Raw genomic sequence first — 14,963 nt, forward strand, 5'->3', positions numbered from 1 at the left:
GTAAACTATCTCATTAATATTTTTATACTGATTACATATTGAAATGGTAATATTTTTGATATACTGGGTTAAATAAAATATTAAAATGCATTGCACCTGTTTCTACTTTTTTCAGTGGTACTTCTAGAAAATGTTACATTACATATGTGGCTTGCATATCTTTCCAATGGACAGCACTAGCCTAGGACCTCGTTCTCAGCAGTCTGGATTTTGTCATCCATTCTCTAAGCAAGAGACATGCCCAGGTATGGGCTTTAGGAAGATAATGTGGAGGGCAGGTCAGAAGATGATTGGAAAAGAAGAGACACTGTCCCTGGAGAAGACTAGCTGGGAAGTCATGACTTAGTCTAGGGAAAAACTGGTAAAGGCTCTTAGTCACAAAACACATTTCTTTCCTTTGAGGTGTTTATGCTAGGTAGGATTAACCTATAAATCTTAATCCTAAATAGGATTAACCTATAAACAGATGGCTTAGAATTCAAATGGTTTATTGTGTTGTTGTCAGATGCCATCGAGTTGGTTCCGACTCGTAGCAACTTCTATGTACAACAGAACAAAACACTGCCTGACTGCGTATCCTCACAATCCTTGTTATACTTGAGCCCATCATCGGAGCCACTGTGTTGGTCCATCTCGTTGAGAGTCCTCTTTTTCACAGTCCCACTACTTTGCCAAGCATGATGTCCTTCTCCAGGGACTGATCCCTCCTGATAACATGTCAAAAGTATGTGAGATGAAGTCTCTCTACCCTTGCTTCTAAGGAGCAATCTGGTTGTACTCCTTCCAAGACAGATTTGTTCCTTCTTCAGGCAGTCCATGGTATATTCCATATTCTTTGCCAATACCATAATTCAAAAGTGTCAATTCTTCTTCAGTCTTCCTTATTCATTATCCAGCTTTCACATGCATATGAGGCAATTGAAAACACCATGGCTTGGGTCAGGTCCATCTTAGTCTTCAAGGTGACATCTTTGCTTTTTAACCCTTTAAAGAGGTCTTTTGCAGCAGATTTGCCCGATGCAATACATCCTTTGATTTCTTGGCTTCTGCTTTCACGGGTGTTGATTGCAGATCCAAGCAAAATGAAATCCTTGACAACTTCAATCTTTTCTCCATTTATCATGATGTTGCTTATTGGTCCACTTGTGAGAATTTGTGTTTTCTTTATGTTGAGGTGTAATCCATACTGAAGGCTATAGTCTTTGATCTTCATCAGTAAGTGCTTCAAGTCCTCTTCTTTTTCAGCACGGAAGGTTGTGTCTTCTGCATATCATAGGTTGTTAATGAGTCTTCCTCCAATCCTGATGCCTTGTTCTTCTTCGTATAGTCTAGCTTCTCAGATTATTTGCTAGCATACAGATTAAGTGTGGTGAAAGGATACAACCCCGATGTACATCTTTCCTGACTTTAAACCACGAAGTAGCTAGCCCCTTGTTCTCTTCAAATGACTGCCTCTTGACCTATGTACAGGTTCCTCATGAGCGCAATTAAGTGTTCTGGAATTCCTATTCTTCACAATCTATCCATAATTTGTTTGATCCACACAGTTTAACGCCATTTGCGTAGTCAATAAAACACAGGTAAACATATTTCTGGTATTCTCTGCCTTCAGCCCAAATCCGTCTGACATCAGCAATGATACCCCTCATTCCATGTCCTCTTCTGGCAGCTTCCTGGTTGATGTATTGCTGCAGCTGCTTTTGAGTGATCTTCGGCCAAATTTTACCTGCATGTGATATTAATCATATTGTTCGATAATTTCTGCATCCTGTTTGATCACCTTTTTTTGGAATAGGCATAAATCTGTATCTCTTCCAGTCAGTTGCCCAGGAAGCTGTCTTTCAAATTTCTTGGTATAGGCGAGCGAGCACTTCCAGCACCGCATCCGTTTGTTGAAACATCTCAGTTGATATTTTGTCAATTCCTGGAGCCTTGTTTTTCACCGATGCTTTCAGTGCAGCTTGGACTTCTTCCTTCAGCACCATCGGTTCCTGATCACATGGTACGTCCTGAAATGGATGAACATTGACCAATTCTTTTTGGTACAGTGACTCTGTGTATTCCTTCCATCTTCTTTTGAGGCTTCCTGTGTTGTTTAATCTTTTAATTGTCATTCAAATAATTTAGTTTGGCTAATTTGCCAGAGTGGGCAATGAATGCTGTGGTAACTCAGGAGAGAAAAGTGCGGTTGCTGGGGCGAGACACTGGAAAGGAGGCTGGCTCCATCTTCCTTGAAAGGAGATACATGCCAACAAAAATTTCTGTAAGAATTTCATATGCTCTGTGTCTTCCCCAAATACTAGTTATTTTTATTGACTCTTTTCAGGTAGTATTTAGCAGGAAAACTCCTAAAATGAAGAAAAATGTAGCCCTCCACAATTGAATATGCTTTGAGGGGCAGGGAGGAATGGCAGCCACACAGTATAAATGTTGAGAGTAGTAGGATAAAAAATGGATGACTTTGAGCAGATGTGTATGTCAAGGAGCAGTTAAAATGCTTAAATCACCAATAAAATTTTGAGACAGAAAAGATACATGCTGTATGATTCCAGTTATATAACATTCCAAAAATCAGGCAAAAACTAACCTGTGATGATAGAATTCAGAATAGTGGTTTCCTTTGAGGGGGTATGGACTGGGCAGGCCCATGAGGCAGCATTCTGGGGTGCTGAAACGTTCTATATCCTGACCAGGGTGGTAGTTACACAGATGCACACGAGCAAAGAAATTCATCATGCTGTGCATTTTAATGCATACAAATTTTACCTCAATAAAAACGGGAAAAAAATTAAGTCATAGAAGATGACTTGAGTAGAGGTCAGATCATAAAAGAACAAAATCATTCATGAGCTAAAATGCCAGGCTAAAGAGCATTCCCTCTAACCTTGTAAAAAAGGGAAACACTGAAGGCTTTTGAGCAAGAACAAATTCCTGTCTGTGCTTTAGAAAGCTGAGCAAGAAGCACTGACCAGCCTGCCAAGGCCCATCCACTACATGGGTCACTGTTACTGTTGTTGTTGGGTACCATCGAGTCAATTTCAACTCATAGCAACCCCATGTGACAGAGCAGAACTGCCCCATAGGGTCTCCTAGACTGTAATATTTACAGGAACAGATCACCAGGTATTTCTCCTGTAGCTGCTGGGTGAATTTGAACTGCCAACCTTTTGGTAACCAGCTGAGCACTTAACCATTGCACCATCAGGGCTCCCCGCTTTGGTCTCTAGCCTCTCTCAGTCACTGAAGTGGGAAGAAATGACTCAGGGTCTGGCCATGAATAAAGATATTATAGGAAAACTACAAAAGGTTGGATTTAATAGAGCACAGCTTTTAATGCCAGAATGCTGAGTTCCTAGAAAGAGATTTATGTCCCCAATGCCTAGACAGAGTATTTGATGGGAGACTCACTGGCCTGATACACTAAGTGAAGGGAGACGAATCCCCCAAACCTCCCGAGACCTCGTGGAGAGGCCCAGAGGAGAAGGAGTCCAGTAATTCTCAAGTGCACTGATGGGAAAGTGGTTCCGATGCCAATGTACCACTGCATGGAGTGTGTGTAACAAAGTGACCTGGATATTTTAACACAGAGAGGTACAGCCTCTCAATTACCTCCAAGCAGGGGCAGATTAACCAGCAAGCAAGGTATGCACAGGCTTAATTGTGCTTACTTACTAATCTGTAGTGTACAATTTCACATCCCTGCCACCAAGATATGATAGGAAAGAACTAAGGACTAAAAAATGCAGCATTGGAAAGTCTATGTTGTCTCAAAGAATTGGACCTAGCAGACAGAAAGGAGGAGCAGCACAGAACAGAATGCTACAAATGTGCATGGTTTTTAATTCCTAAATCTTCTCGTACAGGATATGAGCAGCAAACAAAAAAGTCTGGTGGAGTTGTAGAAGGACACTGTCTCTGGGGTTAAGTTAATGAGCAATGTGCAAAGAAGAGCTCCAGGTGAAGCTGAAGATTTCCATGCCTTTTAGTAAATAAAGTCTGTGCTCATGGACATCAAAAAACACAGCACAACTTGAGGCCCAATCATTGTAACCATACATCTGCCACTGTGGAACGATACGGGCCCATTTGAAAAACAGACAAGTAAAGCAGGATTCAGTTCTAGCCAATGTGGATGGAGCTAACTGGAAAAGTAGGTATGAACAGGAGCTCATATCCCTTAAAATTGTATATTATTATATCTCTTTCGTTACTATTGGTGTAACTGTATACTAGCCACTTTTTATGACCCTGGACCTCGAAGGTAGTATGTTATTCCAGCTCTAATGTATTTAGCATCAAGGTGGGTCCCTTTCTGAAATGTGTGAAGCTCAGCAGGTCAAAGTTGGAGCCTCATTGTTGCCTAGGTTGAGCATTCTATTATTAGGTGATGCTTCCTGGATGTGTTACTTTTGTAAACTTTTGCCTTTTTTTACCTTTATTTCTGTGAGATAAGGCTGGCAAGCACGATTATGGCTTTCCTGTGTGATCGTTAGGGAGCCCTGATGGTTTTGTTTTGGTTTTTCTGTGTCATATTTGGAAAACCAGAGGTTCCCCATGTACCCTTATGGAAAGGTGCTTGCAATAAACTATTTATTTAGTTCTTATCGGTATGTTGTCATGCCACAGACCAGTGGCACCACAGTTCCACTCACCTTATTGGTGGCTGGTGTTACCAGATCATATATGTCAAAATCCATAACTCATATCAAAATTTCTGAATTGATCTTTGAATCAGTATGCCATAACTAGTGAAAACACAGAGCATCAAAATTTTAAAAAAATAAAAATTTAGTAACAAGGGGGGTATAGGAAAAAATATAGGGGCACAGCCTAATATCATTTGCTTCATTAATTTGCAAACTTAAGACCATGGGTGAAAAAGATAACAAAAAATACATTTTGGTTACACATAACGAAGAACATTCTAACAAATCCCCCTGTTTGGCTGTGAAACAAATATTCTTAGGGAGTACAGAGCCCATCATTGGGCTATTCAAACAAAGGCTGGGCAGATGGGCGTCTCTCAGGGATACCATGTTACGATGGCAGAATGAATGGGAAACCATTGTTCGCAGGGAATGGGAAGCAATGGAGGCCATCTGGGACCTAACAGAAACTTTCTATCTACAAGCTTTTCTCTCTGTAGCTAATGTGATGTCTCTCATAATGCAGGCCAAGCCCAGAAAACAAGTGTGTTTTAGCACTTGCCTGGGTTACTGTTTTCAAGAGACAAAGTCAAATTCTTGGTAAGAAGAAATCTTTTGGCATAAATGATGTTAGTGCTCCTTTTGGTGAGGCATTCCAGCTGCTTAAACCAACAACAGAGGAAACGTCACAGCTCTCACTTCTGGAAAGACCTGGAACTGAAGCAACATCTGTTTTCGCTCATGGAGTTAGAGCTAATAGCAATAACAACAATGATGGTAGATGCTATCCAAAAGGTTGAAGTTTTGAGTCCACCCAAGAGGCTCCTGGAAAGAAAGGCCTGGCAATCTACTTCAGAAAAATCAGCCACTGAAAACCCTACAGAACAGTTCTACTCTGACATACATGGGATTACAATGAGTTGGAATCAATTCAAGGGCAATTGGTTTTTTAACTTGTCCAAGGTCATAAATCTAGAAAATGGCAGAACCATGTTCAAAACTTAAGGTGCAAAGCAGATCCACATCTGCTTCCATTCTGGAGCAGCTTTGACTGAGCAATGGAAGCCTGAGGCTCAGAAGTTTGCAAAACCTGAGAAGGTGATGAATAGATCAGATTTCCTCCTCTTGTGGGGATACAGAACACTGGGGGACTTGATAGGAGAGAGCTGCAAAGAATTGAGAGGAATGGGGGAAAGAGAAAAAGAGACCAGAAAGTAGGAAAGTATGTGTGGGGCATCCCCTTATAAAACCCTAAATCTATATGTCTTTTTCCTTGTGTGACTCAAAGAAATGATGAAGGTAGAGTTAAAACTTCTCTTCCTCCCCAACTCAGCTGCTTTTTAGAGATCTACTTGGCCCTCAGGAAAGAACTTCATGCATCTTTGTCATAATAAGATCTGTGGTTGATCTACCAAATGCAAAGGCAGGAAATCCTTCATAAAGAAGCAGTAATCACTCCCAGTCATCTTCTTGGGGCTCTACCCAAGATCCCTAGCCATGGCCTCTACACTATTGGCAGAATCACCCTTGGCTAATGGCAGCTATGGAGAAGATGCCATGCCTAACCCCTGCTCTCACAGACACAACACACAATAACACTAAATTCACCAATTGCATTTCAGTTAAAAACCAGTTGCCATAGAGTCAGTTCCAACTCATGGAGACACCACCCCGCCCCCTCCACCATGTGTTGCAGAATAGAACAGTGCTCTGTAGGGTTTTCAAGATCATGGCCTTTCAGAAGCAGATCACCAGGCCTTTCTTCCAAGGTGCTTCTGGGTGGGTTCAAACTTGCCAACCTTTCAGTTAATAGCTATAAGGACAACATCATGACCCAGAATCGGCATAAAGCTGGCTGCTATGAGGCAGACGTCAATAAGCCTCCACCTTCCCACTTTTTCATTTATTCCACTTTCTATTTCTCTACTGGATCTGATAATTCTCTACAATGGCCAACCAAAATCAAAAAACCAAACCCAATGCCGTCGAGTCAATTCTGACTCATAGTAACCCAATAGGACAGAGTACAACTGCCCCCTGGGGTTTCCAAGGAGAGCCTGGTGGATTTGAACTGCTGACCTTTTAGTTAACAGCTGTAGCACTTAACCACTATGCCACCAGGATTTCTGCAATGGTTGACAGAACTCACAAAAACTCATAGTTTCATGGTTTATTAGGGTCACTACACATTGTCCATGCAAAAGCTGGACATTGAATAAGAAAGACTGAAGAATAATCGAGGCCTTTGAATTATGGTGTTGGCAAAGAATGTTGAATATACCATGGACTGCCAGAAGAACGAACAAATCTATCTTGGAAGAAGTAGAGCCAGAATGCTCCTAAGAACCAAGGATGGTGAGACTTTTCTTCACATATTTTGGGCAAGTTATCAGGAGGGATCAGTCCCTGGAGAAGGACATCATGCTTGGTAAAGTAGAGGGTCAGTGAAAAAGGGGAAGACCCTCAACAAGATAGATTGACACAGTGGCTGCAACGATGGGCTCAAGCATAGCAACAACTGTGAGGATGGTGTAGGATGGAGCAGTGTTTCCTTCTGTTATATATACAGGCCCTGTGCATCGGAACCGACTTGACAGCACCTAATGACAACAACATGCAGAAGTAACAGAATACAATTCACAATGCAACTCAGAGTAGATATCCGGAAACTCAGGGTACAGCTCAGGGGAAACTTCAGAAAACAAACCTACCATATGATCCAGCCATTCCTCTCCTAGGTTTACCGAAGAGACTTGAAAGCACAAAGGTCTATATGCACATGTTCATAGCACCCTTACTTATAATAGCCCAAAAGTGTTTATCCACAGGTGAATGGATAGCCAACCTGGGATATATAGATATAATGGGATACTATTAAGCAAAGCAATAAGGAAATCCTGGTGGCATAGTGGTTAAGAGCTATGGCTGCTAGCCAAAAGGTTGGCAGTTTGAATCCACTAGGCCCTCCTCGGAAACCCTACGGGGCAGTTCTACTCTGTCCTATAGGGTTGCTATGAGTCAGAATTGACTCAACAGCAATGGGTTTGGTTTTTTTTATTAAGCAATAAGAAGAATGACATATTGATACACACTACAACATGATTGCACCTCAAAAGATTATGCTGAATAAAAGAAGCCAGATAAGAAGGGAGTGCACATTCCATGATTTAATTTATAACAAAACTATAGAAAATTCAGACTAGTCAATTGTGATAGCAGATCAGTGGTTATTGAAGAAGGGATGGAGGAAAGATTCCGAAGGGACATGACAAAATTTGCAGGGATGATGGATATGTTCTATGTTCCTTATCTTGATGGTTATAGTTTCATGATTACAGCATAACTTATCAGAGTGTACACTTTAAATATGTGTAATTTATTGTATGTCAGTTATACCTCAATAAAGCTGTAAACAGACAAACGGGAAAACTCAGGATATAAATAAGGGAAAGGAAGGTCATCAACCAGGGCAGCTGCGGATAGGCTCCCTGCTGGCACAGGTCTTCCTTAAGGCGTCTCTCAGGCTCCCACCACTTAATCAGGATGGCTCTGCCCTTTTGTTTCAGGGTTTTTATAAGCCAGCCCCTGTATTCCTTGTCAATTACAAGGCAGGTTCCCCAGCCAATCCCAGTGAAGTTCAACTACTGGGCCGGTGCTTCCCCCAGGCAATCTGTGTAAAGGTGGATAGCAAACTGACCAACCCCTTGCAAGCTGCTTATGCGGAGAGCAAACCAACCAACCACTTGGTAGAATGCAGTCCCACAGATCATTTTGGGAGAACTGCAAATGCAGGGCCAGAAAGCCCACATAAGAGAAACCCATTGCGCCATAGTAACCATATGCCTAAACATTTGTACCACCCAGAGGAAGATTATTTGAGATCCAAGGAGGAATCTTTCCAGCTCCAGGTTGCACTGGTTAGAAGTTTTAGTTGCAAGCAAAAGAAACTAACTCAACAGCAGAGGAAGAAGAGGCGGGAAACTGAGGAGGAACTGAAATGCATGTCTGAGAGGAGGCTGTCTTTCAGGTGACCCAAACAGCTAAAATTCCTCCCAATTCCTCCTCTCCTCTTAGCATCTTTGGGCTTCGGAACAAACCATCTCATTGTCCCCTCTGAGGCATAATAGTTTGTCTAAATAAGTAGCAGAGCTAAAGAAGTACCATTCTGGGCTGACATTTCCCTGCTGGGCCCCCCGTCTGACTACCCCCTCTTTAGGTGATTAGGTGGGAAGACTTGAATTGCACTCTGCAGTGAAATACAACACAGCCCCTGGAGTATAAAACTGATAGAGGAAGAGCCTCAGGGTCCTTCGTCCACACTGCAAAGAAAGGGGGCACCCATGAAAGTCTTCTACCCTGCCTGAACAGCTTTTGAGCTAGCAAGGACTGCTCATGATTAAACTTTTCCTGTTATACACTGTCTGTTGTCCATGAGTAGTAATTAAGACAGCTTTTGCTATTGCCAACACCATCGATGTGTCTTCCATGCACAACTAGATCAGGATAAAAGAACACAACACTCATAGAGTGGTTGTCCACTGGGTGGAATTCTCATCTCAGTACTCTGGTGGTACTTAATATCCGGAGACAGCCTTTAAGGCAACCTGCATGTGCAATGAAGTGTCCAATTCCTTCCATGAACAACAGCCTCTTGTGCCATGAGACCAAAAGAACTGGATGGTGCCTGGCTACCATTACAGAATATTTTGATAAAAGATTCTAAGGAAGAGTCCTGATCAAAAGGTGGAAAATGTGGAACAGAATTTAAAATTCTCATGGAATCTAGACTTTCTGGAGCCATTGGAGCTAGATGAATGCCTAAATCTACTGCCCTGAGATAATCTTTAAAACTTAAACCTAATTTATTTCCTGAAGTCATGTTTAAACCAAACAATAGTTTAGCTTAGTAAGTAAAGAATGTCTGCCTTGAACATTGTGCTCTTAAAGAATTATCTATGTAGGCTTGGATTGATGACAGCAATTCAAGAGGTTAGATGAGAAACGTAAGGAGCAGTGAGTTTATCTTCATGGTATTAGAATAATTTGGAAAAGAATAGCAAGAACGGTTGTATAAATTGAAGAATGTAATCAGTGTAACTGAATTGCACATGTAGAAATTGTTGAACTGGTGTATGTTTTGCTGTGTATATTTTTACCAAATAAATAAATAAAATTTACATATATACCTATATATACAAAAAATACAGGACAAAAGAATAAGAAGGAAAAATACTAACTCAAAATAACTTTAGCAAACCAGGAAAAATGCAAGTGCTGAGATCCTTCCAGGCTTGGCGATAGAGTAGAACCAGAGCTAGGGGCTCTGGCTCTCTCTCTTTTAGGTCACCTCTGTGCATTGTTACCCTCTTCTTTTTCACAACAGAGCAGCTTTCCCTGCTTTCTGGGCCATGTGGTAGGAGATGGTCACCCATAGCTTCTGGGTTTATGTGTTACAGGTCAAGTACCCAAGGAAGGGACTGCTCTCTTTCCTTCAGTATTCCACATTCCCAGAGAAGAGACTCTGTCTTAGCCTGAATGGCATGTTCATTCCTGCACCAATCAACCGGGGACAGGGGCCAGGTTCACGTGATACAGGAGGCCACAACTAAAACTAAGTAGATAAAGAGGGGCTTTCAAAAAAAAAAAAAAGAGAGGTGCTAGGCAGACAATTGAATAACTGGCCATGTCCTGGTAGAAATTGAATATGATGAACTTTAAATAATGATTCTCTGATCTTCTTAGTTCTTAGCCTTGAGCCTTTCTTCCTTTTTCTTTTTCTGCCTTCCTTCCTTTCCTTTTTTCTTCCTTCCTTTCTTTCTTTTAAAGAGCTTTATTGAGATAATTCACATACCATACAATTCACCCATTTGAAGTGTGGAATTCAAAGGTTGTTAATATATTTACAGAGATGTACAGCCACCACCACAGTCGTTTTAGAAAATTTTTATCATCTCAAAAAGAAATCCCATACCCTTTGCTATCACCTCCTTTTCCCTCCTCCTCTCCCCAACCTCTAGCCCTAAACAATCTGTTTTCTGTCTCTATAGATATCTCTGCTGTGAACATTTCATATGAATAGAGTCATATAATATGTGGCCTTAATGACTGGCTTCCTTCACTCAGCATGCTATTTTCAAGGTTCATCCATGTTATAGCATTTATCAGTACTTCGTTTCTTTTTACAGACAAATAATGTACCATTGTATGAATGTACCACATTTTGTTAACCATTTGTCCATTGATCATGACATTTGGGCTCTTTCTATGTTTTGGCTATTATAAATAATGTTGATATGAACATTCATGTATAAGTTTTTGTGTAGAAATATGTTTTCATTTCTCTTGGGCATATACCTAGGAGTAGAACTGCTGGATCATATGGTAACCCTATGTTTAACCATTCGAGGTATTGTAAGACTGTTTTCCAAAGTGATTGTGCTATTTACATCCCCACCAGAAATGTATGAGAGTTCCAATTTCTCCATGTCTTCTCAAATATTTATTGTTATTTTTTTTTATTATAACTATCCTAGTGCGTGTGAATGGGGGCACTGATGGTTCGGTGGTACAATTCTTGCCTTCCATGTGGGAGATCCAGGCTCGTTTCCTGACCAATGTACCTTATACTTGTTGCTATAATGCTAGACAGTTTTCAGCAGAGCTTCGAGGCTAAGATGGACTAGGAAGAAAGGTCTGCCGATCTAATTTCAAAAATCAGCCAATGAAAGACCAATGATCACAATGGTCTGCCCAGGCAGCATTTCGTTCTGTTGTATATGGGGTCACCATGAGTGAAACGGCAACTGGATGGCCGCTAACAACAAGTGGGTAGGAAGTGGCATCTTACTGTGGTTTTGATTTTCCTATCCTTGATGATAAATGATGTTGAGCATCTTTTCATGGGCGTATGGGCCATTTGTATATCTTCCTTAGAGAAATGTCTATTCAGATCCTTTGGCCATTTTTTAATTGCATTATTTGCCCTTTTATTATTAACGCATGAGAGGGTTTTTTTGTTTTGTTTTTATTCTGGATCTGAATCCCATTTCAAATACATGATTTGCAAATATTTGCTTCCATTCTGTGGATTATCTTTTCACTTCCTTGATGACGCCCTTTGGTGCTCAAAAGATTTAATCTTGATGAGATCCAATTTATCTATTTTTTTCTTTTGTTCTTGTGCTTTTGGTATCATGTCTAAGAATCCTTGCCTAATCCAAGGTCATGAAACTAACCCTTATGTGTTCTTATAAGGGTGTTATAGTTTTATCTCTTATGTTTTTTTATCTTGATCCATTTTAATTTTGCATATGGTATGAGGCAAGGGTCCAATTTCATGTGGTTATCCAGTTGTCATTGCATTATTTGTTAAAAAGACAATTTTTTCTCCTTTGGGAAAGTTTCACAAAACTTACTATCATTATAAAAAAAATTCTTCTTTCCTCAGCCTTCACTAACAATTTCCTCATTGTCCTTCAAGCCTTCGCTAATAATTTCCTTGATACTCTTCTAGCTTTTGCCTTTTGCTCAGTTCCAAAGCTAATACCACATATTAAAAAAAAGAAAAAATTAGGAAGCAATAATTCCTGAAAACTTCCCCATAAAGATGAAGAATATTGTTGGGAGGGTGGTGTGCTTTTATGATTTCAATCTAGGCCACATAAACTGAGGCTGTGGGCTCAGAACATCCTCTGATAGGCTGGGAATTGAGTCTCTCTCTCCCATTCTCTTCTCCTTGCCAGAGAAAGCTTCCTCCCTACTCTGAACTCACAGTAACTTTCTCTATGTCCATGACTACCTATGACTACTTAATTGTATTAATTAGTCTTGTAGCTGTTGGGGGAGGGGCCAGGGTGGTGGAAAGATGGTCACAGGATGGCCAGTCTGTTTGCACTTAAAGGTACCTTCCTGGTTACAGGATGGCTATGCTACCTGTGCCTAAACAAAGGCAGCCTACATTTACCCCCTTCCTCTTGCTTTCATGCAGTCCAGGACATACACCCCTCTGGCTTATACTATGTTAAGTACCAGGCCCAAATGCCCCTATGTTCCCTCACTCATGACACAAAAGGGGCGCACATGGAAGTGACCAGAAACCTCGCACCCTTGGACAGGAGCCTTGTGAGAGAACCTGGCTCTTGATAAACCCCTACTCATTGCAGATCTGGCACAAGAAGCTGGGTGCGTCGCTACAGTGGAAGAATGAATAATTGACATGGCATTTTGGTCCAGGCTAAAGGGTGGACCATTCCACCCCCCGTCCACCCTACTGATCCAAGCAGGGGATTTGGCTGGGAAATGTATGACCTAAGGCAATTCTTTGCTCATCTAAGGAGGGAGGCAGGCTGTAAGTGGGATTTCAGAAACCCTCCTGTTGATCCCACTGAGTTGGCACGATGGGTGAGTTCAGAGGTTCGGGAGGTGGGGAGCGTGAGGAGTGACTCTCTCGTCAGAAAGACACAGTGGCATGTGTTGTGGATTGAATTGCGTCCCCCAGAAATATGTATATTAATTAGGCTAGGCCATGATTCCCAGGATTGTGTGATTGCCCACTATTTAGTCATCTGATGTGATTTTCCTGTGTGTTATAAATCCCATCTCTACAATGCTGATAAAATGGGATTTGCTGTATTACGTTAATGAGGCAGGACTCAATATACAAGATTAGTTTGTGTCTTGAGCCAATTTCTTTAGAGATATAAAAGAGAGAAGCAAGCAAAGAGACATGGGGACCCCATACCACCAAGAAAGAAGCACCAAGAGTAGAGCACGTCCTTTGGACCAAGGGTTCCTGTGCAGAGAAGCTCCTCATCAGGGGAAGATTGATGACAAAGACCTTCCCCCAGAACGGACAGAGAAAGAAAGCTTTCCCCTGGAGCTGACACCCTGAATTCAGACTTCTAGCCTCCAAGGCTGTGAGAGAATAAACTCCTATCTGTTAAAGCCATCCACTTGTGGTATTTCTGTTATAGTAGCATTAGATAACTAAGACAGCATGGTTGAAAGGAAAGAACTTGTCAGTTTACTCATTCCAGGATGGTGCCAACTCTCCTGGGAACGACAAACTGGCAACACTGCTGGCCTCCTTCTGGCCAAATAGGAGTGGGATGATAGCAATCTCACTCCTAGTAGAGATGAACAGTGCGACAGTTGAAAGCTGAGGCTGTTTTTATGTTCCCACCTCCTCCCACAGTAAATTCAGAGGTCTGCTGGCAGACTCAGTGTGCTTGAAAATAAAATTGTTAAAATGAGGTCTAAGCTGAAGGACATACTTGATCAGAAGCCGGGGGAGTTTCCTGCAACCCAGCTAATGCCTTTGTTTAATGAAATTTACAGCTGCTCTTGATTTGGACTGTTAGAGGCATGAGAACTGTGTTTCAAACTGTTTATAAAGCTAGCATGACACTCTGGCTTTATGACCCTGTCACCACATTTGATGTTGTTGATTCTGTTCAACGGAAACCCCCCATCTTTGTTGTTTCCTGGTATAGCAGTGGGAGAGACAGTGAAAAAGCTCCACTGCAAAGTCCCGCTTTGGAATGAAAATAGCAAGATGCTGTCAGACATTTCTATTGTCGTTGGCCCAGGTGGATGGAAACCCAGCCACGCGGCCAAAAGAAAAAGGAAGGAGTGGAACCAACCCACAAAGCAATGTGGTTTTGGTCACTGAAACTAGGGGATTCAAGGGCTAAGGAGCAATTCCCTAGCAGTCATCCAGTATTTCACTCGGTACATTGCAAATATTAATCTAAAACATCCAAGAAGCTCAAGAAACTCCAAATTGGATAAACACAAAAACATCCACACCCAGACAAGCCATAGTCAAAATGTTGAAAACCAAAGATAAAGAGAAAATCTTGATAGCAAAGAGGAGAAAAATCACTCATTATGTACAGGGAAATGACGAGAAGATCAGCAACTATGGGCTCCTCCATACTCTGTCCCAAATAAAGTCAACCCCCTCAGCCAGGGCCTAGAAGCTGACAGGTCTCATGGTTTGCTACATCCCTGGGGCAGAACTCTGCTATGGAGTAGAAGCTGCGGAGGGTTGGAAGTTTTTCATCTTTACCAGCTGCCCCCTCCAGAGCCTCCCTACTGGGGACTGTGGTTGAGGGAAGAGCTGCAGGGGCAGGAGGAGGGATGGATGTTGCCCATCTTCATCAGCTGCTATGCCCACCATGACCAGAACTTCCACAACAGGTAGCTGGATGAGATGGAAGCTGCTGATATTCTCTAGCTGCCAAACCTGCTTGGAATAGCTTTTCCAAAATACGGAGTTGGGGAGAGTGGAGATAGCCCCTGGATCAAATATCATAG

Source organism: Loxodonta africana, chromosome 17 (genome assembly GCF_030014295.1).
Source record: "Loxodonta africana isolate mLoxAfr1 chromosome 17, mLoxAfr1.hap2, whole genome shotgun sequence".
Lineage (NCBI taxonomy): Eukaryota > Metazoa > Chordata > Mammalia > Proboscidea > Elephantidae > Loxodonta > Loxodonta africana.